Source organism: Rattus norvegicus, chromosome 14 (genome assembly GCF_021556685.1).
Source record: "Rattus norvegicus strain SHRSP/BbbUtx chromosome 14, alternate assembly SHRSP_T2T, whole genome shotgun sequence".
NCBI classification, from domain to species: domain Eukaryota; kingdom Metazoa; phylum Chordata; class Mammalia; order Rodentia; family Muridae; genus Rattus; species Rattus norvegicus.
In genome coordinates, this window is record NC_141547.1 from 83442997 (window position 1) to 83450436 (window position 7440).

Below are 7440 nucleotides of genomic sequence, written 5' to 3' on the forward strand. Positions count from 1 at the left end.
CATTCCGTGGCATGCCTCACCTACCCCAGTGGCATTTACACAGCCTATTACCTGGTGGAAGACCTCGTTTCACAGTTAAGCGAGTGATCAGAAGTGAGTTCCGAGGGCCTCATTGACCTTACTGTGTTCCCCATTACTGACACCAGTCCTATCTGCCACTGGGGGACATATCTATCTCTTGCCTCGCCCTGGATCCTCCTACAGCTTTAGGATTTAAGGAAAGAAAGAAACTTGGGTCCCCTCTGTTTGCAGGCCAGGGTCAGGAAACCTGGTATAACCAGAAACAAGCTGGTTGGAATCAGAGCATGTGTGGCCCAAATCTTTTCATCCAAGATCCATAGGAGCTGACCAAAGGAAAAAATGGCTTTCTTGGAAGCATGTGATGGGAAAATGGATGTCCTGTCCCTCCTGTCTCCCCATCCTGTTCCAGAAGTCAAGCAAGCTGGCACTATAGACCTGACTCCTTCAAAGGCACCAAAAGAGTTGAACCTCCTGTCTGTCCATTCTTGGGAATGGGTGGTCTGCTTCGCTCCCAGTCCATTCCTTCAACACAGCCACACCTCCTAATCCTTCCTAAACAATTCCACTAATTGGGAAACAAACATTTAAATGTATGTGCTTATGGGACCATTCTCATTCAAAGCACCTTGACCACATAGGCTTGTGGCCATATCATAGGAAAATGGACTTAGTTCACTTTAAAGTCCAGAGTTCAAAGTCTCTTCTGAGACTGAAAGCAATCTCTTAGTTGTACCCCGTATAATATCTAAAAGAAAAATCACATATTTCCAATGTACAACGGCAGCAAATATAAAAGGGAGGAAAGGGAGCATAGTGAGGAAAAGTTGTACCAAAGGGCAACCAAGACCCAGCAGGGAAAATTTCAGATTCTGAGGCTCTGTCCTTCTGGCTTTGCTGCCTACAATATATCCCCTGCCAACCCCGGGTTGGTTTCACTCCCCGTCTACAGCTCTCCTTGCAGCTATCCCACTGCTCCGTCACCTCATATATCTTGGGGTCTCCAGTGCAACCCAGGCTTTACCTTTACAGCATTTTATAATGGCCTCTCAGGATCTTCAAGGCAGGAACTACCCCGCCACACATTGCCTGGCCTCAGCAGCTCTCCATAAGCAAAGAGGAATATTCTACAAACCCTTTACTGGTGTTTCCTTCCTGACGCTGAAGCCAGACACACATGGACAGTACTGCCTAGCTTAGCACTGCTTAAATGCTGTGCATTTAGGTTGGAGACTCCCCAGCCTAACAGTAGCTTTCATTTAAGCTTTTTTTAAGGACCTTCTCCTCTCACAATTGGGAGCTTAGCTTGTGGGATCTTGCCCCAAGGCTCCTCTCTCTTCATTCCTCTTCAGACCAGGCCTCTCCTTAATCTCCTTCCCTCTTTCAGCCTTGGCTCCAACATTGTTTCCTGGTGCCCCTTTTCTTTTAAAGCTGTACATTTTGCCTTGTTTTTTTTTTTTCATTATAGACCCACATAAGAGTGATCGCTACCAACCACACAACAGAGTCAATGTTAGGCTGTCTTGAGATCTCCTCGGCCAACAAATTTAGTCCATTACTTTTCAAATAGGCCTCAGGCAAATTCTTAGGACAAGGGCAGAAAAATGGCCACGGTCTGCCAAAATGTCACAAGAATGGTCTCTAGCCCAGTTGCTAATATTGGTCCCTCTGTCATGGGACACCATAGTCCCCATTGCTCTCAGTACTACTGTCTCCCAAACTTCTACTAGGGTCGCCCATCAACCGCTACTTACAGGGTTCAACCGTTCTCCTAGTCCAAAAGTTCAAAGGCTTCTACGTTCTTCCCCCGAATAGCACAGGCAGGCCCTTCATAGCAAAAGACCACTCCCTGCTATCAGCTTCTGCCTTGGTTACTCTTTATTGCTGTAATAAGACAGCATCATGACCGAAGTTAGCCATAAAAGGACGTGTTTAAGTGAGCTAAGCATCCGGAGCACTCCAGTCCACGTTGCTGGAGCAAAGCAAAGTGATCGATCATTGGCTGGAGCGGCAGCAGAGGTCGCGTCTTGACGCTGAGCTGGAGGTAGAGACTGCAGCAGGGCTGGCGTTTGCGGCATGCGTGTCGTTTACCGCCTTGTTTGTATTATTATCCAAAGATATCTCGTTAGTTTGTATGATGTTATTATAAACCAGGTTACTGCTTTCCTTTCCTTTTAAAGTCGTCTCTTGCTGGCGTATAAAAGCAGGATGACTTTTGCGTGTTGATCTTTTTTTGGTTCTTTTTTTCGGAGCTGGGGACCAAACCCAGGGCCTTGCGCTTCCTAGGTAAGCGCTCTACCACTGAGCTAAATCCCCAACCCCTTGCGTGTTGATCTTAGATACCCTGATGAGTTTGTTAGGCTTCTTATTAAGAAGTTGCCTTTTAAGGTGGCTCTTTGTGAGGTTTTAGCCAGCCTGGTCTACAAAGCTAGTACCAGGACAGCCAGTGCCACACAGAGAAACCCTGTCTCAAAACAAAACAAACAAACAAACAAACAAACAAAAAGGCGCCCTTTGTACTTCGCATCCTGTAAGAATCATTTTTGCTGCAAAGCATTGGTCTCTGGTGTATGATAGTGTACATATGAGGAATCCACTATTCCTCTCTTCTGCTAGCTATAGAGACTTGGGCTATGTCCAGTCTTCCACAGTGCAACCTCATTTTGTACATCACAGTGGGGTGGTTTTCAGTAAAAACCATACATGAGAATTCCCTTTCTGGGAACCTTTTACAACTAACAGAAACAAAGCTACCCTAGTGGTACTGATACTGACTTAAAGTGTGGCTTAGGGGCCAGGGGTTTGGGGGTTGGATTTGAGACAGGTGTCCCTATGTTATCAAAGCTGGCTTAGACTTCTGGGCTCAACCAGTCCCTCTGCCTCAGCCTCCTCAGGATCTGGGATTACAGGGTTGTTTGTTTGCATATGGGATCTCACTCTGCAGCTCAAGTTGGCCTTGAAGCCACAATCTGCTTGTGTCTTCCTCCAAAATGCTGAGTGTACTGGGAAGGGCCAGAGTTTTAGGATTTGTTGGGTTTGTTTTTTAAGGTATGTTTTTAGATTTATTTATTTTATTTATGAGCACACTGTAGCTGTCTTCAGACACACCAGAAGAGATCATGGGATCCCATTACAGATGGTTGTGAGCCACTGTGTGATTGCTGGGAATTGAACTCAGGACCTCTGAAAGAGCAATCAGTGCTCTTAACCACTGAGTCCTCTCTCCAGCCCATGATTTTTTTTTTCTTTTTTTCGGAGCTGGGGACCGAACTCAGGGCCTTGCGCTTGCTAGGCAAGCACTCTACCACTGAGCTAAATCCCCAACCCCCAGCCCATGATTTTTTAAAAATAGCATTAATAGTCTGTCTGTGTGAACAGTCATCATTCTAAACTAGATAAACTTAGAACTAGAATACCTACAAAAATGTATGCATCCAGTTTCCTTAGATGAAAATAGTTTTCTAGTATGGCTGTACCTTGCTAGCAGAACAAAGTAACTAAACCCTAACCCATCCACTGGGTGGAAACGCTATTTCCTTAACAGCACCTGACGTTGTCAGACTTCAGTTACTCTCTCACAGGACTTAAAATTCTTTTTTTTCTTAAAAAAAAAAAGATTTATTTATTTATCATATATGAGTACACTGTAGCTGTTTTCAGACACACCAGAAGAGGGCATCAGATCGCATTTACAGATGGTTGTGAGCCACCATGTGGTTGCTGGGAATTAAATCCAGGACCTCTGGAAGAGCAGTCAGTGCCCCTAACCACTGAGCCATCTCTCCAGCCTGAGGACTTAAAATTCTTCCTCCTCCTCCTCCTCCTTCTCCTCTTCCTCCTCTTCTCCCTCCTCTTCCTCCTCCTCTTCCTCCTCCCTTCCTCCTCCTCTTCCTCCTCTTCTCCTTTTTGCTCAATAATTATTGGTCTTCTTACTGCTTCTTCTTATTGCTCAGTAATAATTTGCTCAATAAGTAGCACTTAGTGTGCTACTTTTCACTTTATCATAATTAATTTTGCCAGGTGGCGGTGGTGCACGCCTTTAATTCCAGCACTCAGAAGATAGAGGCTGGTGGATCTCTGAGTTCAAGGCTGGTCTGGTCTACTTAGTGAGTTCCAGGACAGTCAGAGCTGCACAGAGAAACCCTGTCTCAAATGCTACCTCCCAAATAAATAATTACTTGTAGTTTTAAAAAAAAAAACTACCCCACCACTGAGGACTGAACCCAGGGCCTCATGTATGCCGAGCATATATTCCGTCTGTGAGGAACGTCCTCAGCAGACTTCCCACATTTATGGACCATTTTTGTTCCCTCATCCGTCCAATCCCTTTCGGTGGTGTCTTCTCTTACTGGTGCATTCTGTATTCTGGGAATGAGTCATTTGGTTACAAATATTTTCTTTCAGTTTAGGGTTGAGGTTTCTATCACTCTACTTATTAACATACGTGTTCATGGAAGGTTTTTTTTTTTTTTGCTCATGTATGTAGGTACCTGAGAATATTGGAGAGCACATATGTGCATGTATATGTGTAGAGGCCATAGGACGACATCTACATGTCTTCCTAGCTGGATCTCCACTCATATACTGAGGCAGCCCTTTCACTTGGACCTGAGCAAGCTAGCTTAAGGGGTTCTCTGTGTCAGGCTCCAGGGGCTGCGACGGTAGCCCAGTGGCCACCTAATATTTACACCAGTGTTTAGAGGTGGTCATCTGTCTTCACACCTGCACTGCCCGCAGCCTCACCGGCTGAGCAGGCTCCCCTGCTTTTGTCTTAGTGTGCTACTTTTCACTTTATCGTGGACACGTTATTTTAAATACTATTTATTTATTAATATGTTGTTGTAATCAGGGTCCTGTCGCTGTGATAAACACCATAATCAAAAGCAACTGGGGAGGAGAGGGTTTATTTGGCTTCCACTTCCACGTCTTAGTCCCTCACTGCACTGAAGGAAGTCAGGGCAGGAACCTGAAGGCAGGAGCTGATGAGGAGGTCATGGAAGGGTGCTGCTTACTGGCTTGCTCCCCATGGCTTGCACAGCCTGCTTTCTTATAGAACCCAGGACTACGAGCCCTGGAATAGCACCACCCACAAAGGATTGAGCTCTCCCCTGTCAATCACTAATTCAGAAAATGCCTTACAGACCTGCCTACAGCCTGATATTATGGAGGCATTTTCAGGAGAAGGGGGTTGAGATGGAGTTTCTCTGCAGAGCCCTGGATGCCCTGAAACTTACTCTGTAAAACCAGGCTGGCCTTGAACTCAGAGATCTAGCTGCCTCTGCCTCCTGAGTGCTGGGATTAAGGGCGAGTGCCACCACTGCCTGGCTTCGATGCATTTCTTTTTTTCTTTTTTCTTTTTTTTCGGAGCTGGGGACCGAACCCAGGGCCTTGCGCTTGCTAGGCAAGCGCTCTACCACTGAGCTAAACCCCCAACCCCTCGATGCATTTCTTAACTGAGGTTCTCTCCTCTCAGACGACTCTAGCTTGGGTCAAGTTGATAACAGAAGCATCCAGCACATTTCTACATCTAGTTCTGTGAGCAAGGAGACAGTGTGTATCATGACACATGTGTGGAAATGTGTGTCAAAATGTGGGTGTGATTGGGGGAGTGCCAAGACATGGGTGGAGGCCAAAGGACACTGCAGGAGTTCACTGGCTCCCCTCTTCTATCACATGAGTCCCAGGGGTGAAATACATGACCTCATGTAATCAGGCTTTACCCACTGAGCCATCCTACCAACCCAATTTTCTATGTAAGAACTTTTTTCATTTTTTATTTTATGCCTATGAGTGTTTGCTGGCAAGCCACAGGCATAGAGTGTACCTACTATGGCCAGAAGCGGGTGACAGATTCCCTGGGACTGGAGTCAACAGGCAATTATAAACTAGCAGTCCATGTGGGTGCTGGGAATTAAACCCAGATCTTCTGAAAGAGCAGCCAGGGCTCTAATTACTGATCAATCTCTCTAGTCGCTACCTCCATCATTTAACATTTTTTAAAAACAGGGCCTCGCTGTATAACCTAGGCTGGCCTCAAACTCATGATCTTCCGGCCTCACCCTCCCAAGAACTGGGATTATAGCCATAATGTAGTTATTCTATCATTTAAAAAAAAAAAAAAAACAACTCGGGCTGGAGAGATGGCTCAGTGGTTAAGAACACCCGACTGCTCTTCCAGAGGTCCTGAGTTCAAATCCCAGCAACCACATGGTGGCTCACAACCATCTGTAATGAGATCCGATGCCCTCTTCTGGTGTGTCTGAAGACAGCAACAGTGTACTCATACACACACACACACACACACACACACACACACACACACACACACAAACAAAAAACAAAAGCCTCTCATGCACTTGAAATCATCCAAATCTTGTTCTTTATTAAAATGTTAAAATTGTATTTCTCATGTTTGGGTCGTTAATTCAAATGAATCGGTTCTCTCTGTGCACGGTGCAGTAGGGGTCCAAGTTCACTTCTTCCCCTGTGGTACCTAACTGTGTAGTGATTTATCAAAGAGCGAGCCATAGCATCTCCTCCCAGGTCCCCAGGAGCAATGTCTCCTCTCACAGACCGAGTTTATATGTGCACTGGCTGGTTTTACGTCAGTTCCTTGTTTGCAGGCCCATCCAGTTTCTTCTCTACATCTCTGTCTTCTCCAGAAATATTTTGGTCATTGCATACTGGTGGCTAAACAGATTTCTATTTTCTGTAGGTTTTAATATTTTATTAGAAAGTGGGGAGGGGGAGGTGTTGCAGCTCATCCGCTCTTTGCCCCTTTATCAGGGAACAATTTGTAAAAGGCTCGGGTTTCAGATTGAGCCAGCTCCCAGCAACCACAACCCTCTGGGTTGAAGGACAAATTTCAGGACAAAAACAGAACCTTCATATCCCAGTAAGCAGTGGAAATCATGTTAGAAGTAAGGTAGTGCAGGTTTAGATCAAGCCCATTTTACAGACAAGGACAGTCCAGCTCTCTGTTCCACTATGGCTCTGCGTGTTTTGTACAGCCTCGTGTACCGAGACCTTCTCCCTGCTCCCTTAAAACCATGGCCTCAATCTTCGCATCTGCTTTTCATCTCTGGTTCTCTGCTGCCTGCTCTTTGATCCCATGAAGAGACGTTGACTCGGAGGAGGATGGGACATAGCCTTGGCCACACCGTAGGTCAATCAGCCCAGACACCTACACCTCTCTCGCCCTTACATTTCTCTGATCCTGAGACAACCCGCACCTGTCTCCACTGACAACCTGGTGAACTCTCCAAGGCCTTCTGCTCTTAGGTATTCGCCCCACTTCATTACACTACATTAGGTTTCTCTGGAGGCACAAGGAGGCGCTCTCGCTGCCAAGCACCTAACTCGCCCTCCTGGCGCCCCGCCCCCTCCGGCTGCGGCCCCGCCCCTCCCGGTGCCGCGCCCCGC